The sequence below is a fragment of the Hyla sarda genome, chromosome 2 (assembly GCF_029499605.1).
Source record: "Hyla sarda isolate aHylSar1 chromosome 2, aHylSar1.hap1, whole genome shotgun sequence".
NCBI lineage: Eukaryota > Metazoa > Chordata > Amphibia > Anura > Hylidae > Hyla > Hyla sarda.
In genome coordinates, this window is record NC_079190.1 from 332,138,810 (window position 1) to 332,163,794 (window position 24,985).

The window sequence follows — 24,985 nt, forward strand, 5'->3', positions numbered from 1 at the left end:
TGAATGAGGTATCACCATAATTGTGCCGACCTGCAGAACGAAATTAGCATTTTATTGATAATGCACGGTGAACAATGTAAAAAATAAAAATAATAATCTTGCCAAAATTACTGATTTTGGCTAATACTCCTCACTAAAAAGTCATAAAAAGTGATCAAAATGTCAGATATACCCAAAAATAGTACTATTCAAAACCGCTACCTATCCTGCAAAAAATAAGACCCCATACAGTTTCAATGTTCTGCTATCAGCAAGAATTACAGCAGAGAATTGGCAAAAACACCAATTATGGAGATGGAAAGGAAGGTTATAAGGGGAGGAGGAGGCCTCCATTTGGGCACAGGGTCTTATGTTTCCCTGTGCTCAAATATTAAATAAAAACTGTGCAAACACCACCTCTGTAAAACTAAATTAAAAAGAGATCAAAATGTCCCATGTACTCCAAAATGGTACCGCTACGAATGTCAACTCTTCATGGAAAAAAGAATTGTCATCACAAAAGTACTGCTATTAGCAAAAATTACAACAGAGAATTGGTAAAGACAGCAATTATGGAGATGGAAAGGAAGGCTATAAGGGGAGGAGGAGGCCTCCATTTGGGCACAGGGTATTATGTTTCCCTGTGCTCAAATATTAAATAAAAACTGTGCTAATGCTGCCTCTGTAAAACTAAAATAAAAAGTGATCAAAATGACCAATGTACTCCAAAATGGTACCACTACGAACGTCAAATCTTCATGGAAAAAAAATTGTCATCACACAAGTACTGCGATTAGCAAGAATTACAACAGAGAATTGGTATAAACAACAATTATGGAGATGGAAAGGAAGGCTATAAGGGGAGGATGAGGCCTCCATTTGGGCACAGGCCCAAAATATTAAATAAAAACCTAGCCATTGCTGCCTCTGTAAAACTAAAATAAAAAGTGATCAAAATGTCCCATGTACTCCAAAATGGTACCACTAAGAATGCCAACTCTTCATGGAACAAATTTGCCATCAAACAACATTGTTGGTATTAAAATAAAAAAAATACAGCTCTCAAAAAGTAGCGATGCACCAACAATTTTTATTAATAGTGTTGCTCGCGAATATTCGCAATTCGAATATTATTCGCGAATATCGCATATTCGCGAATTCGCGAATTTCGCGAATATAGCGCTATATATTCGTAATTACGAATATTCGTTTTTTTTTTTTTTTTCTTCACAGTACACATCACAGTGATCACCCCTCTCTGCTTCCAGCTTGTGTGGTGTAAAGAAGGCTCTAATACTACTGTGTGAGACTGGCGTGCGAAAAATCGCATATGCGAAAATTCGCATATGCGAATTTTCATTTATGCGAATTTTCGTATATGCGAATTTTACCTTATGCTAATTTTGTATATACTAATTTTCACATCTGTACATTTTCGCATACGCGAATTTTCGCATACGCGAATGTACGCATATGCGAAAATAAAACGAGGATATAACGAATATGCGAATATTCGTGAATATATGACGAATATTCGTCCATATATTCGCGAATATTCGCGAATTCGAATATGGCCTATGCCGCTCAACACTATTTATTAATCAAAAATAGTTTTTATAGTGTAAAAGTAATAAACCATCCAATAAAGTACATGAATGAGGTATTACCATAATTGTGCCGACCTGCAGAATGAAATTATCATGTTATTGATAATGCACGGTGAACAACTTAAAAAGTAATAATAATAATCTTGCAAAAATTACTGATTTTGGCTAATACTCCTCACTAAAAAGTCATAAAAAGTGATCAAAATGTCAGATATACCCAAAAATAGTACTATTCAAAACCGCTACCTATCCTGCAAAAAATAAGACCCCATACAGTTTCAATATACTGCTATTAGCAAGAATTACAGCAGATAATTGGCAAAAACACCAATTAAGGAGATGGAAAGGAAGGTTATAAGGGGAGGAGGAGGCCTCCATTTGGGCACAGGGTCTTATGTTTCCCTGTGCTCAAATATTAAATAAAAACTGTGCAAATGCCGCCTCTGTAAAACTAAAATAAAAAGTGATCAAAATGTCCCATGTACTCCAAAATGGTACCGCTACGAATGTCAACTCTTCATGGAAAAAAAATTGTCATCACAAAAGTACTGCTATTAGCAAAAATTACAACAGAGAATTGGTAAAGACAGCAATTATGGAGATGGAAAGGAAGGCTATATAGGGAGGAGGAGGCCTCTATTTGGGCACAGGGTATTATGTTTTCCTGTGCTCAAATATTAAATAAAAACTGTGCAAATGCCACCTCTGTAAAACTAAAATAAAAAGTGATCAAAATGTCCCATGTACTCCAAAATGGTACCACTACGAATGTCAACTCTTCATGGAAAAAAAAATTGCCATCAAACAACATTGTTGGTATTAAAATAAAAAAAATACAGCTCTCAAAAAGTAGCGAAGTACAAAATTTTTTTTAATCAAAAATAGTTTTTATAGTGTAAAAGTAATAAACCATCCAATAAAGTACATGATTGAGGTATCACCATAATTGTGCCAACCTGCAGAAAGAAATTAGCATTTTATTGATAATGCACGGTGAACAACGTAAAAAATATAAATAATAATTTTGCCAAAATTACTGCTTTTGGCTAATACTCCTCACTAAAAAGTCATAAAATGTGATCAAAATTTCAGATATACCCAACAATAGTACTATTCAAAACCGCTACCTATCCTGCAAAAAATAAGACCCCACAAAGTTTGAATATACTGCTATTAGCAAGAATTACAGCAGATAATTGGCAAAAACATCAATTAAGGAGATAGAAAGGAAGGTTATAAGGGGAGGAGGAGGCCTCCATTTGGGCACAGGGTCTTATGTTTCCCTGTGCTCAAATATTAAATAAAAACTGTGCTAATGCCGCCTCTGTAAAACTAAAATAAAAAGTGATCAAAATGACCAATGTACTCCAAAATGGTACCACTACGAATGTCAACTCTTCATGGAAAAAAAATCTTGTCATCACACAAGTACTGCTATTAGCAAAAATTACAACAGAGAATTGGTAAAGACAACAATTATGGAGATGGAAAGGAAGGCTATAAGGGGAGGAGGAGGCCTTCAATTGGGCACAGGATCTTATGTTTCCCTGTGCTCAAATATTAAATAAAAACTGTGCAAATGCCGCCTCTGTTAAACTAAAATAAAAAGTGATCAAAATGTCCCATGTACTCCAAAATGGTACCACTGCGAATGTCAACTCTTCATGGAAAAAAAAATGGCATCACACAAGTACTGCTATTAGCAAGAATTACAAAAGACAATTGGTAAAGACAGAAATTATGGAGATGGAAAGGAAGGCTATAAGGCGAGGAGGAGGCCTCCATTTGGGCACAGGCCCAAAATATTAAATAAAAACCTAGCCATTGTCGCCTCTGTAAAACCAAAATAAAAAGTGATCAAAATTTCCCATGTACTCCAAAATGGTACCACTAAGAATGCCAACTCTTTATGGAACAAATTTGCCATCAAACAATATTGTTTATATTAAAATAAAAAACACACAGCTCTCAAAAAGTAGCAAGGCACAATTTTTTTTTAATCTAAAATAGTTTTTATAGTGTAAAAGTAATAAACCATCCAGTAAAGTACATGAATGAGGTATCACCATAATTGTGCCGACCTGCAGAACGAAATTATCATTTTATTTATAATGCACGGTGAACAACGTAAAAAATAATAATAACAATCTTGCCAAAATTACTGATTTTGGCTAATACTCCTCACTAAAAAGTAATAAAATGTGATCAAAATTTCAGATATACCCAACAATAGTACTATTCAAAACCGCTACCTAACCTGCAAAAAATAAGACCCCACACAGTTTGAATATACTGCTATTAGCAAGAATTACAGCAGAGAATTGGCAAAGACACCAATTATGGAGATGGAAAGTAAGTTTATAAGGGGAGGAGGAGACCTTCGTTTGGGCACAGGGACTTATGTTTCCCTGTGCTCAAATATTAAATAAAAACTGTGCAAATGCCGCCTCTGTAAAACTAAAATAAAAAGTGATCAAAATGACCCATGTACTCCAAAATGGTACCACTGCGAATGTCAACTCTTCATGGAAAAAAAAATGGCATCACACAAGTACTGCTATTAGCAAGAATTACAAAAGACAATTGGTAAAGACAGAAATTATGGAGATGGAAAGGAAGGCTATAAGGCGAGGAGGAGGCCTCCATTTGGGCACAGGCCCAAAATATTAAATAAAAACCTAGCCATTGTCGCCTCTGTAAAACCAAAATAAAAAGTGATCAAAATTTCCCATGTACTCCAAAATGGTACCACTAAGAATGCCAACTCTTTATGGAACAAATTTGCCATCAAACAATATTGTTTATATTAAAATAAAAAACACACAGCTCTCAAAAAGTAGCAAGGCACAATTTTTTTTTAATCTAAAATAGTTTTTATAGTGTAAAAGTAATAAACCATCCAGTAAAGTACATGAATGAGGTATCACCATAATTGTGCCGACCTGCAGAACGAAATTATCATTTTATTTATAATGCACGGTGAACAACGTAAAAAATAATAATAACAATCTTGCCAAAATTACTGATTTTGGCTAATACTCCTCACTAAAAAGTAATAAAATGTGATCAAAATTTCAGATATACCCAACAATAGTACTATTCAAAACCGCTACCTAACCTGCAAAAAATAAGACCCCACACAGTTTGAATATACTGCTATTAGCAAGAATTACAGCAGAGAATTGGCAAAGACACCAATTATGGAGATGGAAAGTAAGTTTATAAGGGGAGGAGGAGACCTTCGTTTGGGCACAGGGACTTATGTTTCCCTGTGCTCAAATATTAAATAAAAACTGTGCAAATGCCGCCTCTGTAAAACTAAAATAAAAAGTGATCAAAATGACCCATGTACTCCAAAATGGTACCACTACAAATGTCAACTCTTCATGGAAAAAAAATTGCCATCACAAAAGTTCTGCTATTAGCAAAAATTACAACAGAGAATTGGTAAAGACAGCAATTATGGAGATGGAAAGGAAGGCTATAAGGGGAGGAGGAGGCCTCCATTTGGGCACAGAGTCTTATGTTTTCCTGTGCTCAAATATTAAATAAAAACTGTGCAAATGCCGCCTCTGTTAAACTAAAATAAAAAGTGATTAAAATGTCCCATGTACTCCAAAATGGTACCACTACGAATGTCAACTCTTCATGGAAAAAAAAATGGCATCACACAAGTACTGCTATTAGCAAGAATTACAACAGACAATTGGTAAAGACAGAAATTATGGAGATGGAAAGGAAGGCTATAAGGGGAGGAGGAGGCCTCCATTTGGGCACAGGCCCAAAATATTAAATAAAAACCTAGCCATTCTTCTGGGGATCTAGAAGAAGATTCTGAAAAGAAGGAAGAAGACGGGGAAAATCTATGAGGAGATGAAGAATTTGTGGAAACCAAGACCGGGTTGGCCATAGTGGTGTTATGAGAACTAGAGTGGATTTCTGGATCAAGGTTTGAAATAGAACCCGAGGAATGAGATTGAAAGGAGGAAAGGCGTAAAGAGTCTTCTGAGGCCAAAATTGCAGGAGGGCGTCTACCCTCAAAGCTTCCGGGTCCGGGCGCCAACTGTAAAAAAGAGGTAATTGAGTGTTGAGACGGGATGCAAAGAGATCTGTGTGCAAAGGACCCCAAAGAGAATTGATCGATTGGAAGATTGGAAGATGAAGTTTCCAATCGCTGGAATCTGTCAAATGACGAGAATACCAATCCGCTACTGAATTGGAAATTCCGGGGAGGTATTCCGCTTTCAGGGTAATATTCTTGTCTAAACAAAAATGCCAAAATTCTTTGACAAAATCTGCAAGAACTTTTGAAGTTTTGCCTCCCAAATGATTGATGTATTGGACAGCGGAAATGTTGTCCATACGAAGAAGAATACAACAATGGGAGGAATTCCTTGCAAAACTTTTTAAGGCAAAGAATCCTGCTAGAAGTTCCAGACAGTTTATGTGAAGGAGGGATTCTGAAGGAGACCATTTGCCTCCTGTAGAAAGGGAGCCGCAACGAGCACCCCATCCGGAAAGACTCGCATCTGATTCGATGACGATGTCCGGATTCGGATGGAAAATTGCTTTCCCATTCCAAGATTCTATGTGAGTCAGCCACCAAAAAAGTTCCTCTTTGGCTTTTGAGGACAGAGGAACTTCGTCCGAATAACTGAGGCCTTATCTCAAGTGGCGAATTTTTAGGCGTTGGAGTGCTCTGTATTGAAGAGGAGCAGGAAAAATGGCTTGAATGGAGGCTGAAAGGAGTCCCACAATTCGAGCTATTGTCCTCAGAGATAAAATGCCTTTGTGGAGAATCTGTCGGATTTCTTTCCGAATAACTTTCAATCTCCTTGGAGGGAGACTCAAAGTGGTCAGTTGAGTATCTATCATGAAACCCAAAAATTCCAGATGTTGAGATGGAATCAGAATGGATTTTTTGTGATTGATGAGAAATCCTAGATGAGTTAAGAGGTTTAATGTCCAGTTCATGTGGAGCAAAAGTAACTCTTTTGTTTGAGCCATAAGGAGGATGTTGTCTAGATAAATAATAAGACAAACTCCGCGACTTCTTAGAGAGGCAACTACTGGTTTCAATAGTTTTGTGAAGCACCACGGGGCTGATGAAAGACCGAACGGGAGACAAGTAAATTGCCATGTCTGATCGTTCCAAAGGAAACGAAGAAAAGGTTGAGAAGATGGATGGATTTGTACTGTCAAATAAGCGTCTTTTAGATCTATCTTCACTAACCAATCGTTCTTCAGAAGAATGTCTCTTAGAAGATGGATGCCCTCCATCTTGAAGTGATGATAAACAACCAGATTGTTTAAAAGTCTTAAATTGATCACAGGTCTGTGACCTCTGTCTTTCTTTTTTACCAGAAAGAGGTTGCTTAGGAATCCCATGGAATGTGGGGGTACAGATATAATTGCTCGTTTGGAAGCCAATTCTTGGACTTCTTGGTCTATCAGTTTTTTGTCCAATAGGGAAAATTGGATTGGATGAAGTAAATGTGTTTGGATAGGAGGGATGACAAATTCTATTTGGTAACCCAAGACTATATTTAGTATTAGACTTGTGCACTAGAAAAATTTTCGTTTAATTTTGTTTCGTTTTTTCGTTTTGGAAAAAAATTTCGGTTCGGCAATATTTTCGGTTTAGATTTTTCGGATACATTCGGTATTCGGGTATTCGTGTTGTTTTTTCGGATACATTCGGTATTCGGGTACATTCGGTAAATCTTTTTAGTCTTTTTTTGGACTTTAGCGACCCTAATAAATAATGGAGATACCTTTTTTATTAAAATTTCGCAGGGTATCATAAAAAAATCATAATAAAAAAGATACAGTGGTGATGGAAAAAATTGTATCTAACGAAATGTATCTTTTTTATTATGAAATGTTTATTCATTTTTAAACAGGGATCAATTTATGTGAGCGGGTAAAGCACAAAAAATGTAGCCGACAATAGTAAAAATGTAGTGTGTGCGTGTTTTTCACTTTTTTAAAAACATTTTTTAGGTAGTACTACTACTCCCAGCATGGAACACACTCTTCCATGATGGGAGTAGTAGTTACCTGTACTAATTGACAGATCGCAGGGGTCCCTTGCGATCCTCTTGTATAATGTATAGATGCGGCGGCTGCTCTTCTATGGTCCCCTGCACTCACGTATATATACACATATTCATATTTCCCGCAGAGCTGTGATTGGCCAGATGGTTCCAGCCAATCACAGCTCTCTCTGAGAAATAGGAATATGTGTATATATACGGCCGTGCAGGGGACCATAGGAGAGCGGCCGCCGCATTCATACATTATACTGGAGGATCGCAGCGGGCGTCAGGAGTGATACCCGCAGTGATCTTCCCTTTACTACAAGTACTACCACTCCCAACATGGAGTACACTCTGCTCCATGCTGGGAGCTGTAGTACCTGCATTAATAGACAGATCGCAGCGGGTGTCAGAAGTTACACTCGCTGCCATATGTCTATTAATGCAGGTACTACAGCTCCCAGCATGGAGCAGAGTGTGCTCCATGTTGGGAGTATTAGTACCTGCAGTAAGGGACAGATCCCAGCGGATGTCACTTCTCCTGACACCCGCTGCGATCCTCCTTATGTGAATGTCGGGATCAGCTGTTCTCAGGGCTACAGAGCCGGGAGAACAGCTGACGCTGAGCCGTAGGTATACATCGTATATCTACTGCCCAGCAAGAACTTACAGTGAGCCTGCAATGTGTATATACAGTATACACATTGCTGGCTCACTTAACCCCTTGCTGAGCTGTGCGCTATGCGCAAGCCCAGCAAGGGAAGAGTTAACTTACACTGCTGGACAGTGTAGGTTAACCCTTTGGGCGGTATACACTTTATACAGCTATCTATAGATAGCTGTATACAGTGTATACAGAAGACGAAGTCCAGCTTACTTCCCTCGAGTCCCGGGCTGGGTTCGTGTAGCTCCGCCCCTAGTGATGATGTTATTAGGGGGCGGAGCTACAGAAGGGAACAAGGCTAGTTAATCTGAAGCTCTGTTCACATTGTACGTTTTGTATAATGTGAACAGACCCTTCTGGCAGTGTCTACCCAGACAGGGAGACTCCAGCTGTTGCTAAACTACAACTCCCAGCATGCCCAGACAGCCAAAGGCTGTCTGGGCATGCTGGGAGTTGTAGTTTTGCACCAATTGGTTGCTCCCTGTTTGGGTAGACATTGCATCATGTGTGCTCTCCCCAGCGGACAGTGCCAAAAATGTCATAACCAATTTTTTGTGTTTTTTTTCTTCTCTTTTCAGATCCGTGTATGCATAGGATTACTGCGGATTCGATGGATTACGGCGGATTATTTATTTTTTCCTTTAATAAAATGGTTAACGAGGGCTGTGGGGGAGTGTTTTTTTAAATAAAATAATTTTTCCAATGTGTTGTGTTTTTTTTTTTTTTTATTGAATTTTCAGGGTTAGTAGCGGAAGCTGTCTTATTGACGGAATCCATTACTAGGCCAGGGCTTAGTGCTAGCCCCAAAAACAGCTAGCGCTAACCCCCAATTATTACCCCGGTACCCACCGCCACAGGGGTGCCGGGAAGAGCCGGTACCAACAGGCCCGGAGCGTCAAAAATGGCGCTCCTGGACCTAGGCGGTAACAGGCTGGCGTTATTTAGGCTGGGGAGGGCCAGTAACAATGGTCCTCGCCCACCCTGGTAACGTCAGGCTGTTGCTGTTTGGTTGGTATTGTGCTGAGAATGAAAATACGGGGAACCCTATGCGTTTTTTTTTTTTATTTAAATAAAAAAATGTAAAAAAAAACGAATAGGGTTCCCCGTTTTTTCATTCTCAGCACAATACCAACCAAACAGCAACAGCCTGACGTTACCAGGGTGGGCGAGGACCATTGTTACTGGCCCTCCCCAGCCTAAATAACGCCAGCCTGTTACCGCCTAGGTCCAGGAGCGCCATTTTTGACGCTCCGGGCCTGTTGGTACCGGCTCTTCCCGGCACCCCTGTGGCGGTGGGTACCGGGGTAATAATTGGGGGTTAGCGCTAGCTGTTTTTGAGGCTAGCACTAAGCCCTGGCCTAGTAATGGATTCCGTCAATAAGACAGCTTCCACTACTAACCCTGAAAATTCAATTAAAAAAAAAAAAAAACACAACACATTGGAAAAATTATTTTATTTAAAAAAACACTCCCCCACAGCCCTCGTTAACCATTTTATTAAAGGAAAAAATAAATAATCCGCCGTAATCCATCGAATCCGCAGTAATCCTCTGCATACACGGATCTGAAACGAGAAGAAAAAAACACAAAAAATTGGTTATGACATTTTTGGTGCAGTCCGCTGGGGAGAGCACCCATGATGCAATGTCTACCCAAACAGGGAGCCACCAATTGGTGCAAAACTACAACTCCCAGCATGCCTAGACAGCCTTTGGCTGTCTGGGCATGCTGGGAGTTGTAGTTTAGCAACAGCTGGAGTCTCCCTGTCTGGGTAGACACTGCCAGAAAGGTCTGTTCACATTATACAAAACGTACAATGTGAACAGAGCTTCAGATTAACTAGCCTTGTTCCCTTCTGTAGCTCCGCCCCCTAATGACGTCATCACTAGGGGGGGCGGAGCTACACGAACCCGGCCCGGGACTCAGGGAAGTAAGCTGGACTTCGTCTTCTGTATACACTGTATACAGCTATCTATAGATAGCTGTATATTGTGTATACCGCCCAAAGGGTTAACTTACACTGTCCAGCAGTGTAAGTTAACTCTTCCCTTGCTGGGCTTGCGCACAGCTCAGCAAGGGGTTAAGTGAGCCAGCAATGTGTATACTGTATATACACATTGCAGGCTCACTGTAAGTTCTTGCTGGGCAGTAGATATACGATGTATACCTACGGCTCAGCGTCAGCTGTTCTCCCGGCTCTGTAGCCCTGAGAACAGCTGATCCCGACATTCACATAAGGAGGATCGCAGCGGGTGTCAGGAGAAGTGACATCCCTGGGATCTGTCCCTTACTGCAGGTACTAATACTCCCAACATGGAGCACACTCTGCTCCATGCTGGGAGCTGTAGTACCTGCATTAATAGACATATGGCAGCGAGTGTAACTTCTGACACCCGCTGCGATCTGTCTATTAATACAGGTACTACAGTTCCCAGCATGCAGCAGAGTGTACTCCATGTTGGGAGTGGTAGTACTTGTAGTAAAGGGAAGATCACTGCGGGTATCACTCCTGATGCCCGCTGCGATCCTCCAGTATAATGTATGAATGCGGCGGCCGCTCTCCTATGGACCCCTGCACGGCCGTATATAATACACATATTCCTATTTCTCACAGAGAGCTGTGATTGGCTGGAACCATCTGGCCAATCACAGCTCTGCGGGAAATATGAATATGTGTATATATACGTGAGTGCAGGGGACCATAGAAGAGCAGCCGCTGCATCTATACTTTATACAAGAGGATCGCAAGGGACCCCTGCGATCTGTCAATTAGTACAGGTAACTACTACTCCCATCATGGAAGAGTGTGTTCCATGCTGGGAGTAGTAGTACTACCTAAAAAATGTTTAAAAAAAAAAAGTGAAAAACACGCACACACTACATTTTTACTATTGTCGGCTACATTTTTAGTGCTTTACCCGCTCACATAAATTGATCCCTGTTTAAAAATGAATAAACATTTCATAATAAAAATCATACATTTCATTAGATACAATTTTTTCCATCACCGCTGTATCTTTTTTATTATGATTTTTTTATGATACCCTACGAAATTTTAATAAAAAAGGTATCTCCATAACTCTTTAGGATCGCTAAAGTCCAAAAAAAGAATAAAAAGATTTACCGAATGTACCCGAATACCGAATGTATCCGAAAAATCAAACTATCTGTATCCTTTTTATTAACTTTGTTATCAGAATGAATTCTTCACGTTCGTTTACGGATAACGAATGCATTCGTTATTTACAGGTCGGGAAATAACGAATGTATTCGTTACTTTGCTATTCGTATTATCGTGGCTATTCGGGAATGTTCAAAATATGTTTTCGTGCATTCGGATGGGTCCGAATGCACAAAAACGGTAAAATTCGTTAATTTAGACATTCGTGCCGAACCGAATTGCACATGTCTATTTAGTATCCAAGAGTCGGACGTAATCATAGTCCAATTGTGAAAAAAGGAAGGAGTCTTCCCCCTAATCGGATATGTTGGGAAGAATACAGGGGTAGACTTACCTGTGGGAGGTCTGGAGCGGGGATAACCTCTTTGGCCTCTGGAGCGCCAAGGTCTGGACCTGTAAGGGAAAAATGGGGAGGGAGTGGCAGGTGGAGCTGTGAATTGTGTGGGTGGTGAGAATAGGGGCCTCTATAATCTCTATAGCGGGATGACCGGCCGGAAAATCGTCCCCGGCCTTTTCCGGCCCTCCCAAAAATTCTACTAGAGAATACTTTCTTCATTGATACTTGAGCTTTATTGAGAGAAGAAAAGAGCCCAACGTATTTGTTAAGCTCCCTGATGAAATCTTCCCCGAAAAGCATGCCATTTGTGGGGTTGACCGGTTTGGCAGTAGCCAGGTTGGTAAGTTGTGGGTCAATTTTCATAAGTATCGATCTTTTTCTCTCAGTGGAGAGAGCGGAATTAGCGTTGCCGAATATACAAATGGCACGCTGAATTCACCCTTTAAGGGTCTCTGTATCAACAATAGTATTAGAATTGGATGCTTCATCAGCCATATCCATAATTTTGGAGAGTGGGCCAAGAAGGTCCATCAATTTGTCCTGACAGGACTTAAAACTTCGGTCCACTCCTTTTTTCGGGTTTTTAAGCGTTTTAAACAAGAATTTGGCTAGAAGAGGGTCCAATTCCGGAGTAGCAGAGGCGTTATTAGGCAGAGAGGGGCGAGGGCATTTAGCTTGCTACGGGATGGACGTTCCAAACATTTATTAGCTCGAAGAGCTAAAAATTCCGCAATTCTCTGATTGGGAAGCCACTCACCAGACCGTGGATGGCATATCAAAGTGGGGTCAAAATAGGAATCCCCAGGTAGGTTCACTGGAGTGTCTTCCTGCATAGCAGGGTCCTCGTGATCTGACTCACTTTCCTCCGAGACATATAAAATTTCGTCAACCTCATGGATGTCAGAATCGTCAGATTCTTCAGATGAGACAACTCGGTAGGAGTCTGGCTTCGCTCTAAAAGTGGAAGTCGTGGCCCTGATAGGTTGGACTTCCTCTTGGGCAGAGGGTGAGGAAATTGGTTTCTTAGAACCACTAATAGATAGGTCTGGCTTAGAACCCATAGGTTGGGTGACATTGGTCTCATGGCAAACTCCTGACATGTGTTTCACATCTTTTGGAGGGGTATGGTACATTGCCTGGGATGTGGCGCTTTTTTGATTTAGCTTTACCAGGACCCTTAAGACCTTTTGCCAAACGAGAAACAGATTCGGCAGGGGACCAATATTGATCTGATGGGGTTATAGGAGGTAACACCCCTGTAATAGTAGTGCCAGAGCGAGCCATCACATTGGATAGTGATTTTTCAAAAGATTCTTGCAGAGTAAAAACTGTATTTTGTATAGATTTAGACACTGAGGCATCTACCATGGACTGTAAAGCATCAGGATTAACTTTATCAGATGTAATTTGACTATTGTTCTGGGACATATTGATAATATAGAGATGTAGTATTGTAAAAAGAATATAATGTATATGTATATACTGTATACAAGGCAATTAAGGAAAATTAAATATGAATAGAAACATTTAAAATATCTAATACAATTAAAAAATTAATAAATTAATAAGTTATGAGGTAATACATTAATTAAATATAAAGCAATTAAGTATATTGATCAATTAATTATATTGAAATCATGAATTAATAAATAAATAATATATTAACATTAGACATATCAATATGGGGAATAGAATTTTTTTAAACTATAAAATACTAAGATGTAATAAATAAAACAGCCACAAGGTGGCTGCAGAGGTTAAACTAAAAGATTTTGGGAGGATTTTAAGAGGAAACAGAAATATCGATGCATTAGGATACAATTATGGGCTTAGAGACAGACGCGTCCTCGGGCTTTGGCAGCTGTGAGGTGAATGCCGAAAGCTCGGGAACGCTTGACAGGAGATGACCTCGCTGTCAAGTGATCTTGCGAGAACAAGCAAAGAGCTCGAGACGCGAGAGGAGATTAACAGGCACCGAGGGAGACGCAGAGGACGGGTCCCGTGCTGAGAAATGGCGTCGATGATGCAGTTTACAATAGAAGATGCGCAATGAAGGTAAGAACTAAGTGAATGATAGGAGCGATATAATAGAGCAAGATTAAGAGCCAGGGAAGTATATAAAAATGTATACTATAATGAAATAATGAGAAGTGGAAATATGTAGAAAAAATTAGAAAATAAATCGGAAAAATTAAGCAATTCTGATGAAAAAAGGAAAAAATCAAGTAAAAGAGAATATGAGAACATATATATATATATATATATATATATATATATATATATATATATGATACGAATAATAAATGAAATTAAAGAAATTACAGTAAATAAATAAATAAATTTAAATTAATAAATAAATCTAAAAATATTAATTGACTAGTAAAGAACTAAACCATATAAATTTTTATACAACAATATATAAAATTATGAGAGAGGGAAAAAATGACATAACTTCACCGTCTGCTGAGCAGCAAAGAAGAAGGAAGATTTCTATATGACAGTTATTGATATCATCTATACTATTTCCTGATTGGATGATGCCATGAACAGCACTCTAGGTTGCATCCTAGCTCTCATATGCTTATTTACACTTTATATATAAAAAATGTCTTTAATACATCTACTACTTATATGCTGCTGAGTTTTAGTAAAGAAGTTTTAAAGCATAATACGAAGCGTTTTGTTTTGCCTTAAAATTGCAATACTCTTGCCAAAATACTGATTTTGGGTAATGCCTCCTCACTAAAAATTTCATAAAATGTGATCAAAATATCAGATGTACAAAAAATAGTACTATTCAATACCAATACATATCCTGCAAAAAATAAGACCCCACACAGTTTCAATATACTGCTATTTAAAAGAATTACAGCAGAGAATTGGCAAAGACACCAATTATGGAGATGGAAAGGAAGGCTATAAGGGGAGGAGGAGGCCTCCATTTGGGCACAGGGTCTTATGTTTCCCTGTGCCCAAATATTAAATAAAAACCTAGCCATTGTGGCCTCTGTAAAACTAAAATAAAAAGTGATCAAAATGTCCCATGTACTCCAAAATGGTACCACTAATAATGTCAACTCTTCATGGAAAAAAATTGCCATCATACAACATTGTCGGTATAAAGATAAAAAAAGAAAACAGCTCTCAAAAAGTAGCGATGCACTAACAAGATTTTATTGATCAAAAATATTTTGTATACTGTAAAAGTAATAAACCATCAAATAAAGTACATAAATGAGGTATCACCATAATCGTACCGACCTGCAGAATAAAATGATCATGTAAAAAAGTAATTGCAATACTCTTGCCAAAATTACAGATTTTTAGTAATACCTCCTCACTAAAAATGTCATAAAATGTGCTCAAAATGTCAGATATACCCAAAAATAGTACTATTCAAATCCGCTACCCATCCTGCAAAAAATAAGACCCCACACAGTTTCAATATACTGCTATTAGCAAGAATTACAGCAGAGAATTGGCAAAGACACCAATTATGGAGATGGAAAGGAAGGCTATAAGGGGAGGAGGAGGCCTCCATTTGGGCACAGGCTCAAAATATTAAATAAAAACCTAGCCATTGCAGCCTCTGTAAAACTAAAAGAAAAAGTGATCAAAATGTCCCATGTACTCCAAAATGGTACCACAAAGAATGCCAACTCTTCACGGAATAAATTTGCCATCAAACAACATTGTTGGTATTAAAATAAAAACATACAGCTCTCAAAAAGTAGCGATGCACAAACAAATTTTTTAATCAAAAATAGTTTTTATAGTGTAAAAGTAATAAACCATCAAATTAAGTACATGAATGAGGTATCTCCATAATCTTTACTGACCTGCAGGATAAAATGATCGTGTTATTGATAATGCAAGGTGAACACTGTAAAAGTAATAATAATAATCTTGCCAAAATGACTTATTTTGGGTAATGCCTCCTCACTAAAAATGTCATGAAATGTGATCAAAATGTCAGATATACCCAAAATTAGTACTATCCAAAACCGCTACATATCCTGCAAAAAACAAGACGCCACACAGTTCCAATATGCTGCTATTAGCAATAATTAGAGCAAAGAATTGGTAAAGACACCAATTATGGAGATGAAAGGAAGGCTATAAGGGGAAGAGGAGGCCTCCATTTGGGCACAGGGTCTTATGTTTCCCTGTGTTCAGAATATTAAATAAAAACTGTGCAAATGCCGCCTCTGTAAAACTAAAATAAAAAGTAAAAATAAACTCCAAAATGGTACCACTACGAATGTCAACTCTTTCTGGAAAAAAAATTGTCATCAAACAAGTACTGCTATTAGCAAGAATTACAACAGAGAATTGGTAAAGACAGTAATTATGGAGATGGAAAGGAAGGCTATAAGGGGAGGAGGAGGCCTCCATTTGGGCACAGGCTCGAAATATTAAATAAAAACCTAGCCATTGCCGCCTCTGTAAAACTAAAATAAAAAGTGATCAAAATGTCCCATGTACTCCACAATGGTACCACTATGAATGTAAACATTTCATGGAAAAAATTTGCCATCATACAACATTGTTGGTATGAAAATAAAAAAAAGAATACAGCTCTCAAAAAGTAGCGATGCACTTTTAAGATTTTTTTTATCAAACATAGTTTTTATAGTGTAAAAGTAATAAACCATCAAATAAAGTACATAAATGAGGTATCGCCATAAACGTACCGAACTGCAGAATAAAATGATCATGTTATTGATAATGCACGGTGAACACTGTAAAAAATAATAGCAATACTCTTGCCAAAATTACTGATTTGGGGTAAAACCTCCTCACTAAAAATTTCATAAAATGTGATCAAAATGTCAGATATACCCAAAAATAGTACTATTCAAAACCGTTACCTATCCTGCAAAAAATAAGACCTCACACAGTTTCAATATACTGCTATTAAAAGAATTACAGCAGAGAATTGGCAAAGACACCAATTAGGGAGATGGAAAGGAAGGTTATAAGGGGAGGAGGAGGCCTCCATTTGGGAACAGGGTCTTATGTTTCTCTGTGCTCAAATATTAAATGAAAACTGTGCAAATGCTGCCTCTGTAAAACTGAAATAAAAAGTGATCAAAATGTCCCATGTACTCTGGTACCACTACAAATGTCAACTCTTCATGAAAAAAATGTTGTCAACACACAAGTACTTCTATTAGCAAGAATTACAACAGAGAATTGGTAAAGACAGCAATTATGGAGATGGAAAGGAAGGCTATAAGGGGAGGAGGAGGCCTCCATTTGGGCACAGGGTCTTATGTTTCCCTGTGCTCAAATGTTAAATAAAAACTGTGCAAATGCCGCCTCTGTAAAACTAAAATAAAAAGTGATCAAAATGTCCTATATACTCAAAAAATGGTACCACTACGAATGTCAACTCTTCATGGAAAAAATTTGCCATCATACAACATTGTTGGTATAAAAATAAAAAAGAATACAGCTCTCAAAAAGAAGTATTGCACTTACAAGATTTTTTTTTATCAAAATTTTTTTTTATAGTGTAAAAGTTATAAACCATCAAATAAAGTACATAAATGAGGTAACACCATAATCGTACCGAACTGCAGAATAAAATGATCATATTATTGATAATGCACGGTGAACACTGTAAAAAATAATAGCAATACTCTTGCCAAAATTACAGATTTTGGGTAATGCCTCCTCTCTAAAAATGTCATAAAATGTGATAAAAATGTCAGATATACCCAAAAATAGTATTATTCAAAACCGCTACCTATCCTGCAAAAAATAAGACCCCCACAGTTTCAATATACTGCTATTAGCAAGAATTACAGCAGAGAATTGGCAAAGACAGCAATTATGGAGACGGAAAGGAAGGTTATAAGGGGAGGAGGAGGCCTCCATTTGGGCACAGGGTCTTATGTATCCCTGTGCTCAAAATATTAAATAAAAACTGTGCCAATGCCGCCTCTGTAAAACTAAAAGAAAAAGTGATCAAAATGTCCCATGTACTCCAAAATGGTACCACTAAGAATGCCAACTCTTCACGGAACAAATTTGCCATCAAACAACATTGTTGGTATTAAAATAAAAAAAACTTACAGCTCTCAAAAAGTAGCGATGAACAAACAATGTTTTTTTAATCAAAAATAGTTTTTATAGTGTAAAAGTAATAAACCATCCAATAAAGTACATGAATGAGGTATCGCCATAATCGTGCCGACTTGCAGAATGAAATTATCATGTTATTGATAATGCACGGTGAACAACATAAAAAGTAATAATAAAAATCCTGCCACAATTACTGATCTTGGGTAATCCTCCTCACTAAAAATGTTATAAACTGTGATCAAAATGTCAGATATAACCAAAAATAGTACTATTCAAAACCGCTACCAATCTTCAAAAAATGAGACCCCACACAGTTTCAATATACCGCTATTAGCAAGAATTACAGCAGAGAATTGGCAAAGACACCAATTATGGAGATGGAAATGAAGGCTATAAGGGGAGGCGGAGGCCTCCATTTTTGCACAGGGTCTTTTGTTTCCCTATGCTCAAATATTAAATAAACACCGTGCCAATGCCGCCTCCGTAAAACTATAATAAAAAGTGATCAAAATGTCCCATCTACTCCAAAATGGTACCACTACGAATGTGAACATTTCATGGAAAAAAATTGCCGTCATACAACATTGTCGGTATAAAAATAAAAAAAAATACAGCTCTCAAAAAGTAGCAATGCACCAACAAGATTTTTTTAATCAAAAATAGTTTTTATAGTGTAAAAGTAATAAACCATCAAATAATGTACATAAATGAGGTATCGCCATAATCGTACCGACCTGCTGAATAAAATGATCTTGTTATTGATAATGCACGGTGAACACCGTAAAAAATAATTGCAATACTCTTGCCAAAATTACTGATTTTGGGTGATGCCTCCTTAAAACCGCTACCTATCCTACAAAAAAATTAAAACCTCACACAGTTTCAATATACTGCTATTTAACCCCTTAACGACGCAGGACGTATATTTAGGTCCTGCGCCGCCTCCCGCGATATGAAGCTCATCAACGGCCGGGACCCGCGGCTAATACCACACATCGCCGATCGCGGCGATGTGCGGTATTAACCCTTTAGAAGCGGCGGTCAAAGCTGACCGCCGCTTCTAAAGCGAAAGTGAAAGTGACCCGGCTGCTCAGTCGTGCTGTTCGGGACCGCCGCGCCCTTACATGCCTCCTCAGTGTCCGATCGGCGAATGACTGCTCCGTGCCTGAGATCCAGGCAGGAGCAGTCAAGCGCCGTTAACACTGATCACAGGCGTGTTAATACACGCCTGTGATCTGTATAAAAGATCAGTGTGTGCAGTGTTATAGGTCCCTATGGGAGCTATAACACTGCAAAAAAAATGTTAAAAAAAGTGTTAATAAAGGTCATTCAACCTCCTGAGCGGTATTCCCGAGCGTGACTTGGGGTTAATTTTCCCTGCCAGGATCGGTAACCCCGAGTCACGCTCGGGGTAGAATTGCTGAGTTCCCGGCCGGGCTGCACGATATATCGCAAAAGCAATGCGATATAGAGATGCGGCCCCCGGGAAAACATGCGAATATCTGCTCTGGTCGGCTCCCGTTGCGGGGGCCGGCCAGAGCAGGTAAAGAAAAATACTAAAAGTCAGTGTTTCCCTTCCAGAGGGCCTCCAGCTGTTGCAAAACTACAACTGCAACTCTCAGCATGCCCGAACAGCCAAAGGCTGTCCGGGCATGCTGGGAGTAGTAGTTTCACAACAGCTGGAGGCACCCTGTTAGAAAAACACAGAGCTAAATGTAAAAGGAAAAAGTAGTAAAATAAAAAAAAAATTTTGCTCACCTAGTCCCGGTCCCTGAAGATGTCGTTCCCCTCCGTGCGCTCTGGTCCCTGCTCTATTCATCTTACAGGACCTTTCACTTTTCAGCCAATCACAGACTGCAGTGGTGTAAAGCCTGTGATTGGCTCAAGGGGAAAGGGCTTGTTTTGCAGCAAATACACTAGGTTTGAAATCTGCCCGGCAAACCTAGTGTATGCTGCTGCAGGACAAGGTGAGGAGGGGGGGGGGGAAGAATATGACAAAGGGGGGAATGTGACAGAGGGGGGGGATTTGACAAGGGGGGGATGTGACAAGGGGGAGGGGAATGTAACATGAAGGGGGAGAATGTGATAGGGGGGGATGTGACAAGGGGGGGAATGTGACAAGGGGGGGAATGTGACAAGGGGGGGGTGTGACAGGGGGGGGAATGTGACAAGGGGGGAATGTGACAAGAGGGGGGAATGTGACAGGGGGAGGGGGAATGTGACATGAAGGGGGGGATGTGACAAGGGGGGATGTGACAGGGAGAGGGGAATGTAACATGAAGGGGGAGAATGTGACAAGGGGGGGAATGTGACAAGGGGGGGGATGTGACAAGGGGGGGAATGTGACAAGGGGGGAATGTGACAAGGGGGGGAAGAATGTGACAAGGGGGGGAAGAATGTGACAAGGAGGGGGGAGAATGTGACGGGCGGATGTGACGAGGGGGAATGTGACAAGGGAGGGGGAATGTGATGGGGGAGATGTGAAATGGGCGGGGGGAGATGTGAAATTCAGTGCAAAAAATTGTACCGCTTTTGGTACAAATTTCCAGAAAGAATCATACCGCCAGGGAGGTTAACCCCTTCCCTAATATAAGTTTCAATCACCCCCCTTTTCCCATAAAAAAATAAAGCAGTGTAAAAAAAAAAAATAAACATATGGTATCGCCGCATGCGTAAATGTCTGAACTATAAAAATATATAATTAATTAAACCGTACGGTCAATGGCGTACGCGCAAAAAAATTCCAAAGTCAAAAAAAGCACATTTTTGGTCACTTTTTATACCATTAAAAAATGAATAAAAAGTGATCAGAAAGTCCGATCAAAACAAAAATCATACCGATAAAAACTTCAGATCACGGTGCAAAAAATGAGTCCTCATACCGCCCTGTACGTGGAAAAATAAAAAGTTATAGGGGTCAGAAGATGACATTTTTAAACTTATACATTTTCCTGCATGTAGTTATGATTTTTTCCAGAAGTGCGACAAAATCAAACCTATATGAATAGGGTATCATTTTAACCGTATGGACCTACAGAATAATGATAAGGTGTAATTTTTACCGAAATATGCACTGCGTAGAAACGGAAGCCCCCAAAAGTTACAAAATGGCATTTTTTCTTCGATTTTGTCGCACAATGATTTTTTTTCCCGTTTCGTCGTGCATTTTTGGGTAAAATGACTAATGTCACTGCAAAGTAGAATTGGCGACGCAAAAAATAAGCCATAATATGGATTTTTAGGTTGAAAATTGAAAGGGTTATGATTTTTAAAAGGTAAGGAGGAAAAAACGAAAGTGCAAAAACGGAAAAACCCTGAGTCCTTAAGGGGTTAAAAGAATTACAGCAGAGAATCGGCAAAGACACCAATTATGGAGATGGAAAGGATGGCTATAAGGGGAGGAGGAGGCCTCCATTTGGGAACAGGGTCTTTTGTTTCCCTGTGCTCAAATATTAAATAAAAAACGTGCAAATGCCGCCTCTGTAAAACTAAAATAAAAAGTTAGCAAAACGTCCCATGTACTCCAAAATGGTACGACTACGAATGTCAACTCTTCATGGAAAAAAAAATTGTCATCACAAGTATTACAACAGAGAATTGGTAAAGACAGAAATTATGGAGATGGAAAGGAAGGCTATAAGGGGAGGAGGAGGCCTCCCTTTGGGCACAGGGTCTTATATTTTCCTGTACTCAAAATATTAAATAAAAACTGTGCAAATGCCGCCTCTGTTAAACTAAAATCAAAAGAGATCAAAATGTCCCATGTACTCCAAAATGGTACCACTACAAATGTAATAAACCATCCAATAAAGTACATAAATGAGGTATTGCCGTAATCATGGCGACGACCTGCAGAATGAAATTATCATGTTATTGATAATGCACGGTGAACAAAGTAAAAAGTAATAATAATAATCATGCCAAAATTACTGATTTTGGGTAATACCTCCTCACTAAAAATGTCATAAAATGCGATCAAAATGTCAGATATACCCAAAAATAGTACTATTCAAAACCGCTACCCATCCTGCAAAAAATAAGACCCCACACAGTTTCAATATACTGCTATTAGCTAGAATTACAGCAGAGAATTGGCAATTACACCAATTATGGAGATGGAAAGGAAGGCTATAAGGGGAAGGGGAGGCGTCCATTCGGGAACAGGGTCTTATGATTCCCTTTGCTCAAATATTAAATAAAAACTGTGCAAATGCCGCCTCTGTAAAACTAAAATAAAAAGGGATCAAGATATCCCATGTACTCCAAAATGGTACCACTACGAATGTCAACTCTTCATGGAAAACAAAATGTCATCACACAAGTACTGCTATTAGCAAGAATTACAAGAGAGAATTGGTAAAGACAGCAATTATGGAGATGGAAAGGAAGGCTATAAGGGGAGGAGGAAGCCTCCATTTTGGCACAGGGTCTTATGTTTCCCTGTGCTCAAAATATTAAATAAAAACCTAGCCATTGCAGCTTCTGTAAAACTAAAATAAAAAGTGATCAAAATGTCCCATGTACTCCAAAATGGTACCACTAAGAATGCCAACTCTTCACGGAACAAATTTGCCGTCAAACAACATTGTTGGAATTAAAATAAAAAACATACAGCTCTCAAAAAGTAGTGATGCACAAAATTGTTTTTTTAATCAAAAATAGTTTTTATAGTGTAAAAGTAATAAACCATCCAATAAAGTACATAAATGAGGTATTGCCATAATCGTGCCGACCTGCAGAATGAAATTTTCATGTTATTGATAATGCACGGTGAACAACGTAAAAAGTAATAATAATAATAATCTTGCCAAAATTACTGATTATGGGTAATACCTCCCTTAAAAATGTCATAAAATGTTATCAAAATGTCAGATATACCCAAAAATAGTACTATTCAAAACCGCTACCTATCCTGCAAAAAATAAGACCCCACACAGTTTCAATATACTGCTATTAGCAAGAATTACAGCAAGACACCAATTATGGAGATGGAAAGGAAGGCTATAAGGGGAGGAGGAGGCCTCCATTTGGGCACAGGGTCTTATGTTTCCCTGTGCTCAAATATTAAATAAAAACTGTGCAAATGCCGCCTCTGTAAAACTAAAATAAAAAGTTATCAAAATGTCCCATGTGCTCCAAAATGGTACCACTACGAATGTCAACTCTTCATGGAAAAAAATTTGTCATCACACAAGTACTGCTATTAGCAAGTATTACAACAGAGAATTGGTAAAAACAACAATTATGGAGATGGAAAGGAAGGCTATAAGGGGAGGAGGAGGCCTCCATTTGTGCACAGGCTCTTATGTTTTCCTGTGCTCAAATATTAAATAAAAACTGTGCAAATGCCGCCTCTGTTAAACTAAAATCAAAAGTGATCAAATTGTCCCATGTACTCCAAAATGGTACCACTACGAATGTCATCTCTTCATGGAAAAAATTTGCCATCATACAACATTGTCGGAATAAAAATAAAATAGAATACAGCTCTGAAAAAGTAGCGATGCACTAACAAGATTTTTTTTAAACAAAAATAGATTTTATAGTGTAAAAGTAATAGACCATCCAATAAAGTACATAAATGAGGTATCGCCATAATTGTGCCGACCTGCAGAATGAAATTATCATGTTATTGATAATGCACGGTGAACAACGTAAAAAGTAATAATAATAATCTTGCCAAAATTACTGATTTTGGGCAATACCTCCTCACTAAAAATGTCATAAAATGTGATCAAAATGTCAGATATACCCAAAATAATACTATTCAAAGCCGCTACCTATCCTGCAAAAAATAAGACCCCACACAGTTTCAATATAATGCTTTTAGCAAGAATTACAGCAGAGAATTGGCAAAGACACCAATTATGGAGATGGAAAGGAAGGCTATAAGGGGAGGATGAGGCCTCGATTTGGGAACAGGGTCTTATGTTTCCCTGTGCTCAAATATTAAATCTGAGTCTTATGTATTGAGTCTTATGTTTTTTGACTGGAAGAATTTGACATGTCAGTCTGATCCAGATGCAGAAGAAAAGGAAAGAGGACATCACTGATCAGAAATGACCGTACCTGTGAGTCCCTAGAAGTAACTATAATCACTTACAGTATATGGTATACAGATCCTGTATACAGCTGGTATCTACCTTTATATGTTCCTGTATACAATCACTAATATGGTATAAAGGTCATGCAACAAAGTCCAAGACCACAGCATAAAAAATTGACAACTTTGGATGTGTGCAAAAGAGCAGTAGTTTATTGGTTCCCCAGAAGCTTTTTTTGAGGAGTGGAAGCCTGTACGGCTGAGTTTGTGCGAGGGGTGGGGAGTTTAAACCACCGCACCTGCAGGTGGGGCTATGTAACTCCCTTCGGTAGCTGTGGGTGGGGCGTACGGTTTTGTGGAAGCAGGGGCATAGAGAATGATTTTATGCTTGGTTGCAGAGTCAGAGTTGGGCACCTCTGTGGCCATTTTGCAGGCTAAGCATGTTGCCCTAGATAAAGCACCACAGGGACAGCGTTTTGGTAAGCGTACTCTGTGCCGGCCTGAGGGTGCTCCTGCGGGGGCTCAGGTATTCGGTAGGAATTTATATCTGTGTATAGGATGTTTAATATGGTCTGTTAAAGTATATAGCTATGTACAGGTTGTATACTGTGGTGTTTACGAGTATATAGCTTTGTATAGGCTGTATGCTATGGTGTGTAGGAGTATATAGGTATATACAGGCTGTATACTATGGTGTGTAGGAGTATATAGGTATATACAGGCTGTATACTATGGTGTGTAGGAGTATATAGGTATATACAGGCTGTATACTATGGTGTGTAGGAGTAAATAGGTGTATACAGGCTGTATACCATGGTGTGTAGAAGTATATAGGCATGTACAGGCTGTATACTATGGTGTGTAGGAGTATATAGGTATATACAGACTGTATACTATGGTGTGTAGCCCTCTCTTCCTCCTCAGGCTCAGCTGTCTTGGATGTGTGATTGTCAGGCCTCCTCAGCTGCTCACAGCCTTTTGGTTTTGCTCAGTTGGTGTATCTAATCCTCTCTAGTGAGCCTGCAGCCTGATCAGCCATGGTATCT

At 38.9% G+C, this 24,985-nt stretch overlaps 1 protein-coding gene across 1 annotated transcript in view; it reads left to right on the plus strand.

Annotated features, from left to right (window-relative positions):
• The first annotated feature begins 13,640 nt into the window (after positions 1–13,640).
• LOC130356430 (uncharacterized) overlaps positions 13,641–24,985 on the plus strand; it is a 628,644-nt gene continuing 617,299 nt past the window's right edge. Inside the window, exon 1 of the mRNA XM_056557979.1 lies at positions 13,641–13,861. The gene's annotated coding sequence lies outside the window, so the exon portion shown is untranslated. The remainder of the gene's footprint in view (positions 13,862–24,985) is intronic.